We start from the raw sequence: 23,973 nt of genomic DNA, 5'->3' as shown, positions 1-23,973 counted from the left end.
TATTGACCTTCTTTATTTTTAGTGGTGATAATTATATTATTTTCTACTATTATTGATTCAGAGTTGTTATAATTGCATTTTTTTGTCTTTTCTTTTTTTTTCCCTGTTGCCAGAATCCAGTAGCAACTTGGCTTGGAAGTCTTTGTTGGTGGATCCTACTTTCCTCATCATCCTTATTTGTTTGCTTTTACTTGCTTTTCTTATCTTTCAATATGGACTTGCATGTGTTCCGCATATGACTATTTCGAGTGATTGCTGCTATCTGGCTTGAGTTAGACAAGCATAGAAGGATCTTATGTCACAAGTGACTGGCCTGTCTATCTAGTATCTAGGAAGGATTGGTCGACGAAATATGAACTGGAGACTGAACCTTCATATACCCAGAACAATATATTTTTGTTACCACGAGATATATTGGAGACCGCCGATCATTTGATTGGGCTGAAATTTGGAATGGGTGCACTTGACGATATGAATCATTTAAAAAACAAACGTATTCGTTCTGTAGCAGATCTTTTATAAGATCATTATGCTTGTAGATCACTCAACAACTCTATTAAGCTAAGCTTTTCTTATGCATACAACGGACTTAAAATCTTTGCTAAGCTAAGATTTGATAGAACTTTAGTATTTTCTAATGAAACAATAGTTGCCTCGCATCTCTTATATATGGTTACAAGTATCTTTTGATCTATTCTATTGTCAGTAAGTTTAATTTTAAGTATCCTTACCTTATTTTACATCTCAAGCAACATGTTTGAATAATACTTGAAGGTTTCAGATTTCTTCATTCGCGCTTCTCGAATTCTCTTACCAAGTTTAGTATTTTCATTCCTTTGATTCTTTCATCTCTTTGATACTTATTCTGCGGAAATTTTAATTTGCTTTGGCTAAGTTACATATAATGATTCTACTGAAAATGATAGGAGGAACTGCAGTAAAGAGGAAAGCTTTAGCTTGGAATTTTCTTCTTCTCTTTGTGGAGTTCGATCTGAGCTATGGCGGGATTTTCTAGTAGAGGAGGTACTTTATAATACTTTTATATAGACTGCCATAAATCACACACATCCAAATAAGTTTCTGACTGACCTGGATTGGTAATATTCTCCATCGAAAAATGGTGGAGCCATAGAAGAAAAAAGAACTCTTGCTTTTTATTGTTTTAATGGTCTTTTGTAGAAACAGATTTAGTTGATGTTTTCGGGTAAATACTCAGTCAAAAACCTTACACTTGTCTCACAAGTCCCTTAAGAAGAAGGGCTCTGATACCAATATTGTGCTAAATTGCATTAAACAAGAAAAGTAAGTGAAAATTTTGTATCTTATTAAATTTTAACTTCAGAAAAAATTAAGGTGTAACTGAACTGAAATACAAAATAAAAAGGCTAAAATCTGCTGACATGCCAGGAAAATAGCAACACTGTGATAACTACTGGGATAATAAATAAAAATAATAATTTCTTAAAATTCTCTTAAAGACGAGGACTTCACTCCAATCAGTATCTAAGATATTACCAACATAAAAGACTTAAATAGCCATCAATAGGTGAACGACCTTTTTTACCCTTCATTCAAACACTATTTCTTCAATATTTTTGTACAAAAATGTAAATAGACATTTCAATTTATCTTTTTCTATTTTATTCCTTCACTCAAATTTCAATTAAATGCTCCTTTAATTTGAACACGAAATTTGAGAAGACAACAAAATTATATAATAGTAGTTATAAAAGTACAATTCAAAGCTATTATCTTTTTGTGGAGACAGAGAAAGGAATTGTCAAATATTTTCACCAACTACAGAAAGGGCTCTTTGAAATTTTCATATCAATGCTTGGTATGTTTTCTCACAGGCATCAGTGTTTTTTAAAGCTAAGTGATTAAAATTTGTTCTTACTTTTGTTGTTAGATTGACATAGGTTTAGCTTTCCTCTATTTGTATTATTTATGGCATTGCTTTTTGTGGCTTAAGAACTAATTAGGTTCAAAGATATATATATATATATATATATATATATATATATGCATATTCAATAGTAATTTATTCTTTCAGACTTTCTCTTTCTCATTTTATGTTGGTGTAGACGTGTAGTGGGTATATTAGATTTCTTGTGAAGCCTTTCTCTTTGTTTGAAAATTCTCTCTTCAGTTGACTTTATTTGATTATTGGAGACATATCACAATTTAAGTATATGACTTTTTAAAGTTAAATTGCATGGGTTACTGAAAAAAAAATTTAAGCTGGTGGATTCTTCTTTCATTTAGTTAGTTAAATTTTTTTTTAAAATTTATATGATTTTTTTAAAAATTTGTAACATTGATAAGGATTACACGCGCAACGCGCTTGTGCAATCACTGGTAAAATAAAAATAAAACACTATCAATAATAAGTTTTAACATTAATTATATTAGAACTTTTTTCTTGTGGAAAAATATAATTCGGGAAATTGCAGTTCAACTCTCTAAAATAGAAACAGAAAAAATTAAGTTTTTGGTGGTTTGATTTGATATATAGATTTTATAAACCGGCATAGTTGGTTTGATTTTTATTTAACGAAAAATAGAACCAAATAGACTCATGTACACCCCTAGAATCTAAATAGTAACAATAATAACATGAGAAAAGATATAGGTTGCACTTTATAGTTATCCGATTGTAACGACCTGACCGGTCATTTTAAGCTATAGCACTTCGTTCAGGGGTTTGAGAATTTGAGTAGTTTCATATTATGCATTATGACTTGCGTGTATAGTTGGTTTTGACTTTCGAGAGGTTCAGAGTTGATTTGGAAGAGTAATTCTCAATTCGGATGCTTTATTTTGGAAGAGTTGAACAATATTTGACATTTGAGTAAACGACCTCAGAATCGAGATTTGATGATTTCAATAGGTCCGTATGGCGATTTTGGACTTGGGCGTATGTTTGGAATTGAATTTGGATGATCCTAGAAGGTTTTGGATCTATTTGGAGAAATTTGGCAATTTGAAGAATTAGAGTGTTCACAAGTTTGACCAGAGGTTGTCTTTGATGGTATCAGGTTTGGATTGTTGTCCAAAATTTGAAATAGGTTTGTTTTATCCATTGGAACTTGTGTGCAAAGTTTAGTTATAATCCGGAATGTCTAAATGTGGTTCGGACGCATTCGGCAAAGTGGAATATTTAAAAGTTAAGAGAATGATCTTGACCTTTGATTCTGGGTTTTGATATTAATTGTAGTGTTTTGAACCTTTAGACAAGTTTGGGTAATTTATTTCGAATTGTTGTTATGATTGAACGAGGTCTCATGGGGCTCGGGTGAGTTTCAGGGAGGTTACAGACCATTTTAGTTGAGTTTTTCATAGCTAATCTTCTGGTATTCTGATGTTAATCGCATTCACGATCAGTGAGTCACATTCACATAGAGTGTTTTGCATGATTGGTGATTTTTTCATCACGTTCTCTATAAAGTGGTCGCCTTTGTGGAATACTATGGATGATGAATATCACGTTCGCATAGATTGTTTTGCGTTCGCAAAGTGTTGGTAAAAGCTGGTTAGCACCCTTTCTCATTCGCACTTGGTCTCTCGCGTTCGCGTAGCTTAGAAGCTAGTTGGCCTTCGCGTTCGTGGTGAAGGGTTTTCAGGCGCTGGGTTTTGGTTCTTCGCGAACGCGGGGCTGAGGTCGCGTTCGCTTAGTATTCAGCTGGGCAGTGTACTCAAGATGCCATTTTCGGGATTTTACTCATGTCACGACCTCTACCGGAGTCGTGATGGCACCTAACACCGCTTGCTAGGCAAGCCAACAACAAATAAGCAGAAGTAAACTTTAATAATGAAAAGAACTAGTCTCAAAAGCGGAATGATATAAATCACTGAAGTAAAAATGTTAATACAAGTGAATTCACCCTAAAATCTTGTGTCACTGAGTGCATGAGCTCTATAGAATACGGAATACAAGATCAGAATAAAATATGATACTGTTTGGAAGACGGAACAGTAAGAACATAAGATAAAGGAGGGGACTTTAAGGCCTATGAATCATACAGCAGTGCTACCTCGAGATTTCCAAGAAAAACTGGATCCAACTCACTGGCCACCACCACTATCAGCAACATCTGGATATGCACACGAAGTGCAGAGTATAGTATGAGTACAACCGATCCCGTGTACTCAATAAGTAGCAAGCCTAACTTCGGGATGAAAGTAGTGATGAGCTTGGCAAGGTCCGATGCTCAAGTTCCATAGCCAACAATGACAATAACATCAGAATAATAGCATATATAAATAAAAGCATCTCAAATAACAATGTGCTCAGCTTAGCATGACAGGAGGAAAAGTATACATGCCTTTAAGATATAACAGACAAGGCATGAACTTCCACAAAATTCACTTAGACAGGTATTGAACAAGATAAAACTATCATATCAAGATCGAAACATCAATTAGAGACATCAAATACCATTTAGCATGAGGAATAATACAAATCTATGCCTGCATGTCACATATACATGCCAAATCACCAAGAAAATCATAGTTTAAATATCAAGTGTACATAATCTCAGTACATTCATAGTGCCTGGCACAAAGTACCCCTTCACCATACTCTATGCACACTCACAGTGCCTGGCTCAAAGCCCATGGACCCTCGCACAAACATACACACCCAGCATTGTACGGGTGCTTGACACAAGTCCCTCACCAAGCACATATATATGACCTTGTGCATGCACCTATGGTTATCACCTGACTCCAGAGGGGCGGGTCCTTGCCCAAGCGCTGATCGCATCAAAGTTAACTATCAATATCACTTAGCCCAATATAGGGATTGGCGCACACGTCACCTCATAATCAATACCACTCAGCCCAACATGGGGCCTGGCGCACGCGTCAACTCATTATTAATATCAAATCGGCTCTATGGCCCAAGATCAGTCATAATCTACTCAAGTCTCCGTATGCCAACATCTCACATAAATGTAACTCAATATGCCACATGGAAGATACCAACACAATACAATTCAGCTTAAACTCATGTCACGTACAAGGACACTAACAACATTTGAGATAGAATATCAAAAAGGCGCAAAGATGGAGATATAACATGCGGATATAGTGTCATAACTAAAAAGTATGACTATGACTAAGGCAAAGAGCTCAACATAGCAAAAATAACTCTATCATGCCTCAACAAGTAAGCAAATAGCCTAGACATGATTTTTATAATGAATGATAGCTCACATAGTCATAACAATGGAGAAAATATGATATCAAAGAAGCATGATAGCAAAATAAGGCATATAATAGCAGAAGATAACAAATATAACAAATATCATAGCCAATAGGGATAATCATCGTCAAACCAAGCTTAAGCAAAATACTTACCTCATCTGGGCTAGTTTTCAACCTCGAATCACGTCAAAACCTTGACCTAGCCCTCCAATCGTGCAAATCCAAGTCAAACATCAGCCAAGGATGTCAACAGTGCCATAGGAAGCGATCTTAATCCATAAAGCTTCGATATTTGAAGAAATTCTTACATGTCAACAAATGTCAACCCTTGCCTACATGCCTGATATCCAAAACCAATACCAAAACCCGAGACCCACAACCTGCTGAGTCCAAATATGTAATTAGATTCCAGAACCGAGTCCAAATCGGTACTCAAATCCCCAAAATACACTATCTTAAAGTGTAGGCAAAAATCACAAATTTCTTCCTTAGATTCACCAATCAAATGCCAAAATCGAAGATAAAATCATGAATAATGATCAAAATTCAATTTAAGAACACTTACCCAATCCAAGTGGGTGAAAATCGCCTAAACGATTGCTCCAATTCGTGCTCCCAATCTGAAAATATGATAAAATGAAGCAAAACCTCGAATAAAATATGCTACCAGGCACTCTCACTTCTGCGGACTCCAGCTTGCATCTACGAGCTTGCTTTTACGAGCGCCCTGCTTGCTTTTACAAGTTCCACTAACATAGGCCTTCATCGCATCTACGACCCTACTACCCATCTGCGACATTGCAGAACCGACTCCACAAGGGCAAAAACGTAATTCCTCAATCTAGCACAGCTCTGCTGTGCGCACTTCCTCCCGCACGTGCGACTCCGCACCTGTGATCTTATTCCCGCCAAAGCAGCCAACCCCCTGGCTTCACAAATTTTGCATCTATGAACCCCAAATGTGCAGATCCGACCAATGTTCCACAGATACGGCACACCAGAACCAGCAACTCATGCAACTCTGAAATGGTCCGACACAAATCCGTAACACACCCGGCCCCACAGGACCCCATCAAATCATACAGATAAGTCCAAATACATCATCCAAACCAATCCAAAGGCTACAAATATCGTAATTAATATCAAAACCAAGAATCATCAATCGAAATCAATATCTTAAGCTCATAAATTTTCAACTTCAAATCAAGCGTCTGATTCAAGCCAAACCAATCTGGAATGAACCCGAACTTTGCATTCAAGTTATAAATGACAAAAGAAAACTTATTCCAATTCCCGAAACAGCAATCCGACTTCGATAGCGTCGAATTCAACTCCAAGTCAAACTTATGAACTTTCCAAACTTTTAAATTTCCAACTTCTACCAAATAGAGCCAAAACCCTCTCGGAATATCCAAATTCAAATATGAACATACTTCCATGTCCAAAATCATCATACAAACATATTGGAACCATCAAAACACGAATCTGAGATCATATACTCAAAAGTTAAACCTTGGTAAACTCTTCCAACTTAAAGCTTTCGAATTGAGAAATACTCTTCCAAATCAACTTCAAACCCCTCGAAAGTCAAAATCTACCATACGCGCAAATCATAATGCATAATATGAAGCCTCTTAAAGTCTCAAACCTCCGAACTGCTAAATCTCATAATAACCTATCTTGTCATTACATTCTACCCTACTTAAATATACGTTCGTCCTCGAATGTGCCAAGAGTCATTTCGAGGTTTCCAAAGCACTATATAACTCATCCTACACATACCATGGGTGAACTCACATAATCCCAATCCATATGATCCTATTACACAATCCTGACTGAAAATTATTCCTTCAACCTTAGCGTAAGAATCCATAAGACCAAATTCTAACTTCTGGAGCTCCCTCTATGATCCGATTCTTGTACAAAAACACTATATCAAGCTCAACAAGATGTAATAAATCATAATTATACTACAAAGATATAACCACACGATAACCTGTAACACCTCGGAAAATTTTGAAGTATTTAAGTGTACAGCCCCGTAAAATTTCGCAAATGAATTCAAGGCTTCGTGGTGCCAGAGTAGATATACGTGTTTAAGGATTTTAGAAATTATTCGCGGCGAGCTTGCGCGCCGCAGTTCGGACTTTTTGGGTTGAACAATGCACCGGAAAGTAAAGAAAAATTTTTGGCGGAAAAACACATTTCTGCGGTCCATTATGCGACCGCAGAACCACTCTGCGAGCCGCATAATGGCCGCAGAAGTGAGCAGGAGAAGGGCCAGTCTGGGGGCAATTATGTGGTCGACTATGCGACCGTATAACTGTTATGCGGTGCATTATGCGATCATATAACAGTTATGCGGACCGCATACATGGATAGATTTTTGATCGTTTTGGTCTGTAATTATGCGACCGATATGCGGTCCGCATATCCATTATGCGGTCGCATATGTGACCTGCAGAACCTGTTCCGGAGCTCCATTTTTGGGTTTTGAAAACCCGACCCTACTTCGTTAAATACACGTTTTGGGTTATTTTTGAGCAAAAATCTGATGTTTTAGAGAGAAGGGAGAGTGTTTTAGAGAGAGAGGAAACCCTAGGCTAATTATTCATCAAGTCTTGCTCAGATCTTGGAAGATTAACAAGGAAAACCCACAAGATCTTCATCTAAGAGGTAAGGTTCCAAACCCTAGTTTTCAATTTCAAATTTGGGTAAAAGAAGGTTGGATTGGAGTATAATTCTTGGGTATAAGAGTATTATTTGTACATGCTTGTATTAATAAGGTTTGTGGGAAGATTCTCGAGCTCAAATAAGTAAATATTGGGTTGTGGAGTGAAGAAAATCTTGTAAAAGAACCTTGTAGCTAAATTTGCACACCTAGTGTTTGATAAAATGCTCAAAAGAGCTAAGACCATGAATATCTTCCTAATTGTTGTTAAATTTTGTTATGTCTCAAAATAGATTGGGATTGCTAGAATTTCTGGAATGTTGTAGTAATTTAAGGAAAGCTCAATTGAGGTATGTTGGCTAAACTTTCTCTCTTGGAATTGAATTCCATAAGGTTTCCGTAAGTTTCAAAGTATGGCTTGCGTATTAAAAAGGTTATGGCTTTGAGTCGTGTTTCAATGAAAGATAATATGCCAAATTGTGTGAGAAAATCTCAATATTCTTAAGACTCTTAATTGCTCATATGTGTACCTAAAGTCTTGATTTGGAAATGTCTTATTGTTGATAATCTATAAAGATGGTTGGAAGTGAAATAAGTTAATTGGGGATATAGAGTGTGGCCAACGTGCCAAGAATTTAAGTTATGATTGTGTCTAGTAGTGCAAATGATTTGAGAAGATGCGATAAAGAATATGAAATGAGCCTCGACTCAATTGTTTAAAAATGACTTCGAAGATAGAATTACATAAAAGCTTTTGTACTCAATTCATGCCCATTAGTGGTTGCTTTAACTAATGCTTTGCTTTATAAATATATCTAGTGTGATTCGAGTCTATATACTCATGTGTTGAACTGGAACATTGTCATTGCTAGGGAAGAGCATTGTAAGAATAAATGGTGTATTGATTGTTTATGAGTTTCATGTGTGTTTCTATTATTGGATGGTATGCCTCATTCTTTGGGAAGAAACCATTTGTGTTTAAAGTTTCCATTTCAAATGGATTTAAAGTATATGATTTCTGAAATATCCTATATATTAATACTTGATGGTGATCATTGAAATTGAAAGAGGTGAAAGTGTGAAATATGAAATACGGCCATCGTGCCAGGAATAAAGAATCTTGTGAATGGCCTAATGAGCGAAGGAAATATTGTCGTTGTGAATGACTGGGAATACTAATGAGAATTTATACAATGTGAAAGATGTTGAGGTAAGTACAATTTTATTTATAATATTTCTGTTTGCAAATCAAATCAAAAATATTTTTGGGAGCATCATTAGCAAAACCGTGGAAGGGTGGGTCATAAGGCCCACACCTGAAACTACACGTGCCGGTGTAGGGGTGGATTGTGATTATTCCCCTTATTTGGGATGAAATTGGAACCTTTGGAAAATTGTGATATTATTTCCCTTAATTATGATGAAACTGGAACCTTTGTGGATTGAAAAAGTCAACCCGCACGGCATATGTGGGAAGGCGGCCTAGATGATCGGGTGGAGATCAGACGCCATATTGTGCATATGGTGGTACTACTCTTGGTAACAACTTTCTTTCGCATCACATGTCAAACCATATTGTTCGTGGGGAGATGGCCTAGCCGATCGGGCGTGATCAGACTCCGTGCTAACAAAGACGGTGGTATATCGGTGCTAATGATCTCCCAACCAAAATTATATATGAAGTTCGTATTTTAAAAATTATTATGTTTTAACTGAACATTTGGATATTGTTGATTATGACTTGTTGTTTCTATGTGTTGCCTTTTCTTATGTGGGCATTCTATTTTGAAAGAGGACTTTTAGCTATGCATACTAGTGCTATTTGACAGTACTAACGTCCCTTTTACCGGGGGCGCTGCATCTTTAATGGATGCAGGTGGTTCAACAGCAGGCGGAATTGATCAGTGATAGCAGTGCACTCTATTCAGCTGATTTGGTGAGCCCCACTTCATTTCGGGGTCATGTATCTTTTGTTTCTCATGTACTGTGTTTTGAGGTATAGCCGGGGCCTTGTTGCTAGCATTTTCATATTACTCTTCGATTGTATTTAGAGGCTCCGTAGACAGGTTGTGGGTTGTGGTTGAAGATGGGAATTGAACTAGAAATGTTGGTACTTGAAAATCATGTTTTTCATTAATTCTATAAACTCGTAATTTTTTGGAAATTATGAATGAAGCTGCTAATGGGAATGAAAAGGAAGTTGTTAATAAAATCTTTTCAGTGATTGATTGATGGAGTACATCTCCTCTTTATTCATGGATGAGTTTGGGTAGAAGGAAATCTAACAGGCTTGCACAGCCGGGTTCTCTCGGTTGAGCGCCGGTCGTGCTCCCCGAGCTTGGGGCGTGACAGTACCTCATATTTCATATGCCCATAACGATAACTTCCGACCACAACAGAAGTTCATTACCAAACTCGGTACCAGTAATATACCTCATGAAACATGAAACCTTATTCCAAACCTCGCAATACTACAAATGATGAGAGAACCGTGTAAGAACTCATAACCACCCGTCGAATCAATAAGTCATGGAGTTTTCTTACTCAGCAATAACCTTTGCTAAATTCTGAGCTGATTAGTGACATTCTTCCTCAAAACATACATTATAAAAATCCAATTGTACTGATTCCATGTCCAATAATCTCATCTCACCCAGTACAAGTTGCTCGAATGATAGACCACATCAAGTGCCATCAAGAACCTCACACGATGCGATTCGTGCACCAACAAGCAACCACTTGAATATGATCGGTAATGGAAAGGAAATAAAAAGGAAATAATTAAACAATTATAATAGATACAACCATAAGAGCATAATTCTATTATGACTTGCACGAGTAGTCGGATTTTAATTTTAGAAAGTTCGGCATTGATTTGGAAGGATAATTCTCGATTCAGAAGCTTTAAGTTAGAAGAGTTGCCCAAGGTTTGATTATTGAGTAAACGACCTCGGAATCGAAATTTGAAGGCCACAATAGGCCCATATGATGATTTCGGACTTGGGCCTATGTTCGGATTGAGTTTCGGGTGGACCGGGATTGTTTCGGTGCTTATTGTTGAAAGTTGGCATTTTAAAAGTTTTAGAATTTCCTAAGTTTGATATGAAGTGGACTTTGGTGTTACTGATGTTCGTTTGCGATTTCGATCCTTGGAATAAGTTTGTATTGTGATTTGTGACTTGTACGCAAAATTTGGTGACATTCTGGAATGTTTAAGTATGATTCGGACGCGTTCGTCGAAGTTTGAAGGTATGGGAGTTAAAAGAAGGATTTTGATTGTTGAGTCATGATTTTGGTGTTATTCATGGCATTTTGAGCCATCGGATAAGTTTAGAAAAGGTATTGGGACTTGTTGGTATGATTGGATAGGGTCCCGAGGGTCTCAGGTGTGTTTCGGGATGGTTTCGGGCCAAGTTTGGATCACTTGTTGTTGCTGGTTGCTATTTCTGGTTTTGTTCTTTGCGAACATGGAGAGAAGCTCGCGTTCGCAAAGAAGGATTTGAGATCGAAGAATGTTTGTTCATTGCGTTCGTGGTGGAGGTCTCGCGTTCGCAAAGGTTTGGGGTAGGGGTGCTCCGCGTTCGCAACGATGGCCTTTTCACATTCACGAAAGAGAAGTTGGGCCTGGAGACTTAGCCTTTGCGTTCGCGAAGGCGTGGACGCGCTCGTGATGGGGAAGCTGGTGAAGCACCGCATTCATGAGCCTTGTCTCGCGTTCGCGAAGCAGGATTTTGGAGAAGGATCTCGAAGTGCTTCGCGAACGTGAGGGACATGCCGCATTCGCGATAAAGGGTCGCCTCGGCACTGTATAAGTTTGCAAAAGCGGGTTTTGGTTCATTTTATATCAATTCTTCCATGGGAGCCAGTTTTGGGGGCGAATTTGGAGTGCCTTTTTCATCATCTATCATGTGGCAAGTGATTCCTACCCATTGTGCGTTGATTATATATGGACTTTAACATGAAAAATGGTAGAAATTATGGAATTTTTGAAGAAGACATAGAATTTGTATTTTTGAATTTTGACCACTAAATTGGACATGGAATTTGGAATAAATTATATATTTGAGTTTGTGGTGCTATGGGTAATGTTTATCTTCAAATATTTTCAGAATTCGGGCATGTAGGCCCGGGGGTTGACTTTGTTGACTTTTCGAGCGGAGTTAGAAATTATTAAATTACGAGTATTGGAGTATATTTTTATTGGTTTGCACGTTGTTGGATTAGTTTCGGATCGTTTCGCATTGGTTAGAGGTGTTAGAGAGGCGTTTGAGCCGGTTATCGGATTTCGGAGAGAGGTAAGTCTCCTGTCTAACCTCGTGAGGGAAACACTATCTCGTAGATGTTAAATTGGTTTTTTCTACTAGTTGTGGGTGCTACGTATGCACGAGGTAAAGAGAGTCCATACGTAGCTAAAATCATGTTTATGTACGGGTAGACTTGGGACATTTTCATGCAATATTTGTATCATTTGAACTCAACTTATTAGTTTGATTACTTAAATTTATAACTAATTTGATTAAGGATTATGTTAGGCCAAGCTTCATTACCTTGAGTTTTGACGGAATACTTGATTGCTGGTAAAAATTATGCTTTTTTTATGTGCCAACACTTGTATTGTAATTGTTTCACCCATAGTTTAAAGAGTTTCTCTATTCCTGTGGATCGGTCTGTATGCCTCGGTAGTGTTATGAATAGAAATATGAGATGCATCCATGGATCAGGCCGTACGACCTCGGCATAATTCGTGCGTAATATTATTAGGAGTCCGTATATTCATGAGATTTCCCGTTGTGTTTTGAGACTTGGGTATTTACATGATATTTGTTATTTATTTGAGATAGCACATGATATTTGAGGAATTCATAATGTCATTATGTTGGAGGATTATATTAGTTACGGTTTCTTACCTCGTTATTACCGTAGTGTTTCATATCTATTTATAATTTTGTATTGATTTATTGGACCACTAGTAAGTGTCGATGTCGACCCCTCGTCACTACCTCTTCGGAGTTAGGCTAGATACTTACTGGGTGCGCATTAATTTACGTACTCATGCTACACTTCTGCATTGATTGTGCACGTAGTTTTGGTGGTCATTTGGGCGCATGGGCACAACTGTATGCTGAGCTGCATTCCATGTTACAATTCACAACACACGAAGTCTCCATCATATTCATTTATTTTGTCCTGTCTATTTTACATTCTAGACGGATGTTGTATTAGTATTATACTTTCTAGTAGACGCTCATACACTTGTGACACCTGGTTTTGGAAATTTATAGTAGATGTTAATGGTATTTATCTAGTATTGTCACCTTTCCCTTTTATATTATAATAATGCTTTACATCTCCATGTTTTTCTACGCCTAGTTTGCTTACTTAATAAAACCCATAATTTCAAAAATAATAAAATGAATAATTAAGTTAATAGTTCACTATTGGCTTGCCGAACGGCGATATTGGGTGCCATCACGAACTATAGCGGGAATTGGGTTGTGATAGTTTGGTATCAGAGCACTAGGTTCACTTAGGTCTTGCCAGTCATGAGCAATTCTAGTAGAGTATTGCGGATCAGTACTGAGACGTCTGTACTTATCTTCGAGAGGCTACGGGACTGTTAGGAGAACTTCCCTTTCTTGATTCCTTATCGTGCGAGTTGGTTTTGTTGAGGCCTATGCCTTCAGTTCCTTCCTACTCATTCATACACGATGTCGAGCATTCAATACTAGTTAGGCACTGACGAGTTATGAAGGTGCTATGTGGATGTTTTTCTCTGCGTATATGGGTAGACTATTCTCGTCACCTTGCGTAGGGTGTGTTTTGTCGTTTTAGCCCGGTTAGTATTGCCTATGGTTTTGAGGCTATGCACAGTGTATGGTGATGTTCATGCATTGTTATCGCGCGGTGCTGGTGTAAATGGTAGGGTGCTTATTTATGTGTCGCGGTAGTGAATGACTCGAGAGGAGGATTATTCAGGTCATGGGTTAGAGATTCGGTATTTAATTCCAGCAGAGGAGAGGCAATTAGACTATGGATGTTCAGGCTTTGGTTGACGGAGTAGCAAAATTGAATATTTTCGAACTTGGTGGAATTCTTGTTTGTGACGTGGTGTCATCGTCCTTTTTTAAATGCATTAAGTCTCGTCGGTGTGATGGTCTTCATTGGGTTGCCTTCCGGGCAAGGTGCTATAAAGAGGTACCTACGAGGCGGTTATCAAGGATGGTGGTGTATTGCCACTTCAGGGTCGACTCAGTGTTTCTAGTGTTGATGGCCAAAGGGAGATGATCCTTAAGGAGGCTTAGAGTTGAGGGCAGTCTATTTGTTTGGATGCTACGGAGATGGATAGTGATTTGGGGTAGTATGATTTGTGGCGGATGATGAGAAGGGACATGGTAGGATATGTCTCGCGGTGGTTGAACTGCTAGCAGGTCAAGTACGAACAACAAAGATGGAGTAGTCTACTTAGGAGGACGGTTTAACCCAATCGCTCTGAACTTTCTATCAAACATGGGGCATGTAATGCGATGTAAGTTTGGATACCCTGGGGAAGATGGCACGACTGCCATGAAGTTGAGTGTGCAATTAGGAATGTTAATTCGGGATGTGTGATGATTAGTACCACAAGAGCTTGTGAGAAATTTGGTTGGGTAATAGTGTGGGATCATGGTAGCTAGGAGAAGTTATTGTGGGTCAATGGAGTTGTGAGTGTGCCTTAAAGCTAAGTGGGGGAGCCCACCGTCTATGATTGGGTCACGTAGTTATGTGCCTTTATGTAAGGCCCCGTAAAAAATTTCACCTAGAACCCGGGGTTTCGTGATCCCAAAGTAGACTTATGTGTTGATGATTGTAGAGATTCTTCACGACGAGCAAGCTCGCCGCGGTACGGACTTTTTGGGTTGAACAGTGCATTGGGGAGTTGAAGAAAAATTGTTGTAGAATAGGGCATTTATGCGGCCGCAGAACTGATCTGCAGACCGCAGATCAGCCGCAGAGTGAAGCAGAGAAATGGGCAAATTTTGGAGGTTGTTTTGCGGTCAATTATGCGACCGCATAATCGTTTTGCGGGCCGCACATCCATCGCATAAGCGAGCATGAGAAATTTTGGAAGGTGGTTCAACGGTCCTTTATGCTACCGCAGACCTGTCGCATACCTGCACAGAAATGCCCAGTTCCGGAGGGCCATTATGCATTTTGCGAACTGCAAAAGTGTTATGTGGTCCTTTATGTGACCGCATATCTGCATCGGGGCTTCATTTTTTCTAATTTCATAACCCGACCCTATTTCGATATAGTCTGATATTTGTAAGGAGAAAGTATGATATTTCTAGAGAGAGGAAGTACCATAGAGTGAGAGGGGAATTATGCGACCGCATAACCATTTCGCGGGCCGCACACCTATCGCAGAAGCGAGCATGAGAAATTTTGGAAGGTGGTTCAGCGGTCCTTTATGCGACCGCAGACCTGTCGCATACTTGCACATAAATGCCCAGTTCCGGAGGGCCATTATGCGGTCCATTTTGCGAACTGCAATAGTGTTATGCGGTCCTTTATGTGAACGCATATCTGCATCGGGGCTTCATTTTTTCTAATTTCATAACCCGGCCCTATTTCGATATAGTCTGATATTTGTAAAGACAAAGTATGATATTTCTAGAGAGAGAAAGTACCATAGAGTGAGAGAGGAAGTTCCTAAGATTATTATTCTTCAATTCTTGCTCAAAAGTTGGAGAATTCACAAGGAGAAACTCACAAGTTCTTCATCCAAGAGGTAAGGTTCCATATCCTAGTTTCAATTTCGAATTTGGGGTAGAAGATTGTTAATGGGGAGTGTGATTCTTGGGTGTGAGAGTGTATCTATGCATGCATGCACTATTATGAGTTGTAGGAAGGTAGTTGAGCTAAAATGGGTAGACCTTGGGTTGTGGGGTAAGGGAAATCCACCATAGGAGAATCTAGAAATTATAATGCCCACCTAGTGTTTGATAAAATGCTCAAATGAGCTGGAACCATGAACTCCTTCCTAATTTGTGTTCAATTTTGTTATATTTCTAAATAGATCGAAGTTTCTAAGATTTTTGGAACATTGTAGTAATTTAAGGAATCTCAAAGCGAGGTATGTTTGCTAAACTTCTCTCTTAGAATTGAATCCCACGATGTCCTTGTAAGTCCCGAGTTGTTCATTATAACTTGACTATTCCAAGCAAACTTCGTGTCAAAAGATAAATATTCAATATGTATTCTAAATGCTCTTGTCATGTTATGTTACTATTTGAGAATGTGATTCAAAGCATGGGTTGTGTATCTATATGTTATCACTTCAAGTCGTGTTTCAAATGAAAGATATTATGCCAAATTGTGTAGAAATCTCGATGTTCTTAAGACTCTTATTTTCTCACATGTGTACTCAAAGTCTTGAAGAGAAATGCTTTATTGTTGATGATCCGTGATGATGTTTGAAAGTGAAAGAGGTGAGCATGAAATATGAAATACGGCCAACGTGCCAAGAATGATATTACATTTGGACCACTAGTGCCAATGAAACTAAGAAACATGTAAAAGATGTTGAGATGAGTTGTCAATCCTTTAAATAATAAACACTTTGGGAGTATCATTAGTCACCGAGGAAGGGTAGGTTGAAATAGCCTAATCCCGAAACTACATTTGTCGGTGTAGGAGTGAATTATGATTATTCCCCTCATTTGAGATGATATTGATGTGATGAGAATATTCCCCTTTATTGGGATGAGATTATTGCTAGAAAAGGGTGATGTCAAACCGCACAACATTGTGGTGAGACGGCGCAGCCGGTCGGGTCGTGATAGGATGCCATGTTGCACACATGGTGGTGATTGTGCTTGAAATTGTGATTGAGATAATGATTGAAATTGTGATAGTGATTGTGGTTGTGGTTGATGTCTTTGGGTGAGACGGCCTAGCCGATCAGGCCGTGATCGGACTCCGTGCTAAACTCACGGTGGTATATCGGTGCTAAGATCTCCCAACCTAAAATAATGGAAATTTACTTGAAAGCGATTCTTGCTCCTAACTTGATGTTTTAGTATTGTTTGAGGCTTCCATTGATTTTATGACTGTTCTTCCTTGTATTGTTACATGTTCTAATAAGAGGGTGTTTAGTCATATATACTAGTTATTACATATGTACTAATGTCCCTTTTGCCGAGGGCACTACATCTTTAATGGATGCAGGTGGTTCCACAGCAAGCGGCATTGATCAGTGATAGTGGTACACCCTCTTCCCAACTGACTCGGTGAGCCCTACTACATTTTGGGGGCGTGTATCTTTTGTTCCATGTGTATTATGTTTGGAGGTATGGCCGGGGCCTTGTTGCTGGCACTATCATAGTACTCTTTTGTATCTATTAGAGGCTCCATAGACATAGCATGGGTTGTATGTTGGTACTGGAAAGGTCAAACTAGTAATGTTGTATTTATACCACCTTTTCCACTTCAAATGATTAAAGTGTATGTATTTTGAAACTTATAAGTGATGTAACTAATGATAATGAATTGGTATTGTTCACATGATCCTTCTCGCTGTCTAATTAATGAAATAGATCTCCTTTTTACTCATGAGTGAGTTCAGGTAAAAGGTATTGTACAGGCTTGCTCAACCAGGTTATCTCGGTTGAGCACTGGTCGCGCTCCTCGAGGTCGGGGCATGACACTTTATAGTTTCTGGTTATCGGAACGTTGGCGGATTAGTTATGACTAAGGGAAGAAAACATCAAGGGTAATTCGAGCAAGGAATTTGATGGATATGTGCTACATTTAACCTCATTGATATGTGAAGGTTGTGGAATAACTCGGGTTTTATACTTCTTGTGGATTTGATGTACAAGGAAAAGGATTCATCCGGTTTCTCCTTTGGAGTGTTCATGTGCTAATGGAGCACTAGATGTTTAGTTCTATAATCGAGACTGCATTAGAGTGGGCGACTCTCAATAATGGTTCAAGTGGATTCGAGATTTAAAGTGTGATGCTTAAGGATTTTCGGGTCATTATGTGGCTAAAAATTTAATTGTGCAGTAGGGTGTGAAAAAGGCATGGAGTATTTCAATGAATATCATCAGGTCTATGGTACGGTGTTAGAGAGATGGAGAGAACAACTTCGAATTCGTGTGTTAGATAGATGGAGAAAATAACTTCAAATTCACAGAAGATCTTTACAGAACGGGTGTATTAGTTGGAGATACTATTGAGTGCATAAGGAGGGTATAAAATGGCTTATGGGTATTGAGGCGATGTGGTCTTGTGGTTTGGGTTCACTCGGGATGGGTGTTGATTTAGGTCCATTGTGTACTGGAAAGGGGGTATTAACTATAAAGGTAATTCAAGAGAAAACTGAAGAGTTGAGTTAGTTTAGTAGCAGTTTGGATCGGCATGGCAAAGAAAGTCATCGATTCCTTCGATGCGATAGGGCTATATAGGTGTTTCATGGCTATACTGCGGGACTGGCAGTATCCGTAATTTGATTGATTTTGAGGTATTCGATTCTGATGGTTTTGTATGCGCGAATGGATCCCAAAAGTGTTATGGTGGTTTAGACCATGGTTTGAGGGTTGTGTCTTCTACGGTTATAGGAAGTTGGTTGCGTGTTGTGATTCCTTCTCCTGAAATCAGTTAAGCGATAGGTTCTAGCCGATGGAGTGGTCATTCCACCAGTGGTTCAGTATGTATGATGGAATTCTTGAACTCTCGCATAACAACATGGTAGGTGCAGTGAGCGGTGTGAAACTAGAATTGAAGGATCAATGTTGTAGTTCAGTTTTGACAGGAATGTCATGAGCTCGGAGGAGCAGGGGAAGATTTCAGATGTTTAGAGTATGTTGGTACTATTTTGGTATCGCTGGAGAATGATGTGTTTTGTGGAAGAGGCTTTCATGTTTTGATTTGCAGATTTTGATTAGCACTACATAAATAGCATGGAAGGTGGCCATTGATGTTCAAATTTTGCTACCTAGTGCGGAAGGTTGTAGGAGTATCTCCCACGGGATGATCGTATAATTGTGGCGTGTCAGTCATTTAAGTGGTAAGGATGAAATCAGGCATGAAGATTCTAGTATTGTCGCTGAGTGGAGGGTTTATGTCGGAGAGACACTTTGTTCCTTCGGTTGCGGACTGTGGAAGTTTGTTCCTGTTTTGACGGTTGATTGTTTGTGTCATGGATAGGGTCATTGTGGATCTTTGGAAGGTTATTGACCTATTTTGGGACGACCGAAATAGGCTTTGAGGTCTGTGGGTAGGCCTAATATTAATGTATACTCTATACCAGATCAGATATGCTTATTCGGCATAGCAATTCTTGTGAATGGGTGTTCGAGTGTGGTAGATGATATTCCTACCTTTGTCTATTTCAGGTGCTACTCTTTTATACCATGTGGTTGTAAGACGACTTGATTATTCACACGTGTGTTGTGATCCTATGTAGCTTGTGGTGTTATATGAGCGATACAAGTTGTTTATTGTACCTTGGTCGTGCTTTCCATTTTGTAGCGCATGGCGATATCTGTCTCCTTAGGGTTACGTTTATGCACTTGGCGTGCTTGTGGTCGATATAAGCATGTTTAGAGGGTATGAGCATTTTGGCTCGATGGGTATTCCCTTATTGATTGTTATGTGTGGATCGGGTGGTACGCCGCCACAGGTATGAAGTTTGGATCGGGTTATCCATCGCAACGGTATCATGTGTGGATAGGGTTGCACGCCGCTATAGTGAGATATTGAGCACGATCCCTTATACTTATTTCGTGTGTTTTGCTACTTACCTTTGAGATAGGTTCATAGCGTTTGTCTGGTTGATTTGACTATTACGCGGGCTATATAGTTCTCTACCTGAGTTCCTTTTTCCTTATTAGTCATATTCTAGTTGTGACTTGTTGGTGCATTGATGGCGTCGTATGTGATTTTAGACAATATTTGAGGTAGGTTATTGCCCGAACAACTTGCACTAGGTGAGACGAGGTTGTTGGACCTGAAATTAGTGCAATCGATTTTATTTAATGTATATTAGAGGGAAAATGACACTAATTAGTTCAAGATAAGGCAATGGTTCTTGTCAAGCGAAGAGACTCCATGAGTTGTAGATTTGGTGGGTGGTTATGAGATTCTGTACATAGCTTTCATCATTGCAGTATCACGAGAGTTGGAACAAGGCTTATATGTGTTATGAGGTATATTACGACCAGCATGTTCGTAAATTTACAGATATTATGGTTGTAGGATGTTATTATAAAAAATTAAGTTATATGGTGCATTGTGTGATTACAGCATGGGTGTATGATCATATTTTTGGTACATTTTGTTGATATTGATACGGTGTACGTATGCTGGAATCGAACTTTGTAGAGAATTCTGAATGTTGGAATTTAGTTTTAAGGCTTGTGGGCTAAGGTAGCAGGAAGGATCTTCAGTTTGGGTTGAGCTAATGTGCTCATATGGATTGTGGTGGCACAGGTAGGTGCACGAGGTGTTAAACTGTGATTTTGGATAACTTTGGAACGATTCTTGGCACGTTCGAGGATGAACGTATGTTTAAGTGGGGGATAATGTAATGACCCGACAGCTCGTTTTGAGCTCTAGTATGTCGTTCAGCGGTTTGAGACCTTGAATAGCTTCACTTCATGTATTATGACTTGCACGTGTAGTTGGATTTGAATTTCGGGAAGTTCGGCAATGATTTGGAAAGATAATTCTCTAATCGGAAGCTTTAAGTTGGAAGAGTTGATCAAAGTTTAAATATTGAGTAAACAACGTCAAAATAGGGATTTGAAGGCTCCAATAGGTCCGTATAATCTTATTGGACTTGGGCGTATGTTCGGATCGAGTTTCGGGTGGACCGGGAGCGTTTCAACGCTTATTGTTGAAAGTTGGCATTTTGAAAGTTTTAGTATTTCCTAAGTTTGATATGAAGTGGACTTTGGTGTTATTGATGTCCCTTTGGGGTTCCGAGCCATGGAATAGGTTCATAATGTGATTTGTGACTTGTACTTAAAATTTGGCATCATTCATGAATAATTAAGTGTGATTCGGACGTGTTCATCAAAGTTTGAAGGTTTAGGAGTTAAAAGAAGGATTTTGATTGTCGATTCGTGGTTTAGATATTGTTTGTGATGTTTTGAGCCTTCAGATAAGTTTGGATAAGGTATTGGGACTTTTTGGAGTGATTGGACGGGGTCCTGGGGGCCTCGAGTTTTCGAGAAGGTTTCAGACCAAGTTTGGATGATTTGTTGCTGCTGCTTGCTGGTTTGGTTTTGTTGTTCGCGAATGCGAAGGGAAGCTCGCGTTCACGAAGAAGGATTTGAGCTGGAGGACTGTTTGTTCATCGCGTTCGTGAAGGAAGTCGCAAAGGTTTGGGGGCTGGGGTGCTCTACGTTCGCGATGTCCTATTCGCGTTCGCGAAAGAGAAGCTGGGCCGGAAGAATTGGCCTTCGCGTTCGCAAAGGCGTGGACACGTTCGGGATGGGGCAGCCTGGTGAAGCATCGCATTCGCGAGCCTTGTCTCATATTTGTGAAGTAGGATTTTGTAGCAGGATCTGGATGTGCTGCGCGAACGTGAGGGATATGACGCCTTCGCGATAAAGGATTGCCTGGGCAGTGTATAAGTTTGCAAAATCGGGTTTTGGTTCATTTTACTCAATTCTTCCATGGGAGCCGATTTTGGGGGCGATTATGCAGTGCCATGTTCATCATCTATCATGTGGTAAGTGACTCTTACCCATTGTGTGTTAAATACATGGATTATATATTGATTTTAACATGAACAATGGTAGAAATTGTGGGATTTTTGAAGAAGACCTAGAATTTGTATTTTTTGAGTTCGTGGTGCTATGGGTAATGTTTATCTTCAAAAATGTTCAAAATCTGGGCACGTGTGTCACGCCCCATCCTCAGAAGGTGCAACCAGCGCTCAACCGAGTGAACCCGACCGAGCAAGCATATTAGATACTTTCTACCCAATTAACCCATGATCAAGAAAATACGTGATTTTCATTAATTATACCGTAGGAAGCTCATTCATACAATCCAAAATCATTCCATTAGTCATTGCGCCTTTAAGTCTCAAAATACACATTTCTTAAAGTCTGAGAGGAACAAGTGATCAACACAACATATACTTGTTTAACATTTCCAACACCCATACACAACCCACATAGTGTCTACGGAGCCTCTAAAGATACAAAAGAGAGTAAAGATGGTGCTGGCAACAAGGCCCCGACAATACCTCAAAAAGTGACCATAATATAAACAAAAGGTACAATACATGACCCCAGAATGAAATGGGGCTCACCGAGTCCGTTGAGAAGAGGATGCAGCACTATCTGTGATCAGCGCTGTCTGCTGTGTAACCACCTACATCCATTTAAAGATACAGCGCCCCCGGCAAAAGAGACGTTAGTACCGTCGAATAGCACTAGTATGTAAAGCTAAACACCAACTCAATAGAATGAATAATAATACAAGAGGAACAGTTAAGAATTCAATAAGGGCCAAATAATAGTAAAACAACAAGTTAAGGATCATATATGTTTTCAAGACAACTTCCATATTTTTAGGTTGGGTGACCTTTAGTACCGATATTCCACAATTCACAATAACTCTGTATTCTTATACGGAGTCCGATCTCGGCCCGATTGGCTAGGCCATCTCATTTGAGACATTACCACAATTTCATTATAATTTCCGGCACAGTGCCACCATGTATGCGGCATGGCATCCGATCACGGCCCGACCGGCTAGGCCATCTCATTTGAGACATCAACCATTTTCATAATTTCATCCACAATACCACCGTGTTCTTACATGGAGTCCGATCTCGGCCCGATAGGCTAGGCCGTCTCATTTGAGACATCACCCATATTCAATCAGTCATCTCAATTCATATTTCTTTCCCATACTTTCAATACAATGGCACGAGTGGCCCTAATTATAAAGTTATTCTTGGCGCTAGGCCGTATTTCATAATTCAAGTTCTTTTTCACATTCCAACATTATTATTATCAACAACAATAAGGCTTCCCATTCAAGATGTTAAATTCACATATGAGCAATTTGGGAGTCATAGGTACATAGAGGCTTTTCAAACAGTTTGGCGTAACAACCTTTATTTTGATCTTGACATGAAGTCTTAACATTGCTAGCACATTCCACATTTTGAACACATCCTCAAATAACAAGATAACATGATGAAGCATTTAGAATAAAGATTGAACTTATATCCTTCAACACAAACACATTAGAAATTGCCAATTCTATAATGATCAAGGGCTTACTCCAATTACATGAACATCGTGGGGTTCAATTCAAAAAAGAAGAGGGTTTAGCCAACATACCTCAATTGAGCTTCTCAAACTCTAAAATGATCCGGAATTCTTAGCAACTTCAATCTATTTTAGATATATAACAAGTTGGACCAAAATTAGGAAGATGAACATGGTTTTAGCTCATTTGAGCATATTATCAAACACTAGGTGTACATCAATGTTCTAAGCCCCTTTTTGTGGAAGATTCCATCATTTCCCAACCCACTCTCTACCATTTTTAGCTCACAACCTTCCCACATACTTCAAGGATACATGCATGCAAGACAACAACCCCCACACCCAATAATTGCCTCTCTAATTACCCCAGTTTTGCAAAATTTCGAAATTGAGAGCTAGGTCATAGATTCTTACCTTTAGGGTGAAGACTCCCTTTGTTAATCCTCAATGATTGAGCAAGAATTGATGGATAATGGTTAAAGATTGCTCCCCCACTCTAAGAACTCTCCCTCTCACTTTGAAATATCATAAATGTGGTCAAAATAGTCTATGGGGTGTGTTTTAACGGAATAGGGTTGGGTTTAAAAACCCCATAAATATCATAAATGTGGTCATAATGGTTATGCGGTCCGCGAAATGACCGAGAAAATGGGGGCCAGAACTGGAAAAGAACTGATCTGGTCTGCGGTCACTATGCGGCCCGCAGACCTATTCTGTGGTCGCATAATGCGCCGCAGAACGGTTCCGCGGTCGAATAGTGCACCACAGAACCTCCCTTCGAAATATTCCAAGGCAGGATATACGACAAGAATGCAT

The 23,973-nt window shown here is 39.1% G+C and overlaps 1 long non-coding RNA gene across 1 annotated transcript; it reads left to right on the top strand.

The window, feature by feature from the left end:
* The first annotated feature begins 588 nt into the window (after nucleotides 1–588).
* On the top strand, nucleotides 589–10,073 carry LOC107772762 (uncharacterized). Its single transcript, XR_001645146.2, has 3 exons — nucleotides 589–817; nucleotides 927–1,023; nucleotides 9,756–10,073. It is a non-coding gene; the product is annotated as an uncharacterized LOC107772762 (long non-coding RNA).
* Nucleotides 10,074–23,973: the final 13,900 nt, after the last annotated feature.

This window comes from Nicotiana tabacum, chromosome 12 (genome assembly GCF_000715075.1).
Source record: "Nicotiana tabacum cultivar K326 chromosome 12, ASM71507v2, whole genome shotgun sequence".
Lineage (NCBI taxonomy): Eukaryota > Viridiplantae > Streptophyta > Magnoliopsida > Solanales > Solanaceae > Nicotiana > Nicotiana tabacum.
The sequence above is the reverse complement of the archived record's forward strand: the minus strand, read 5'-3'. Positions and strand labels throughout refer to the sequence as shown.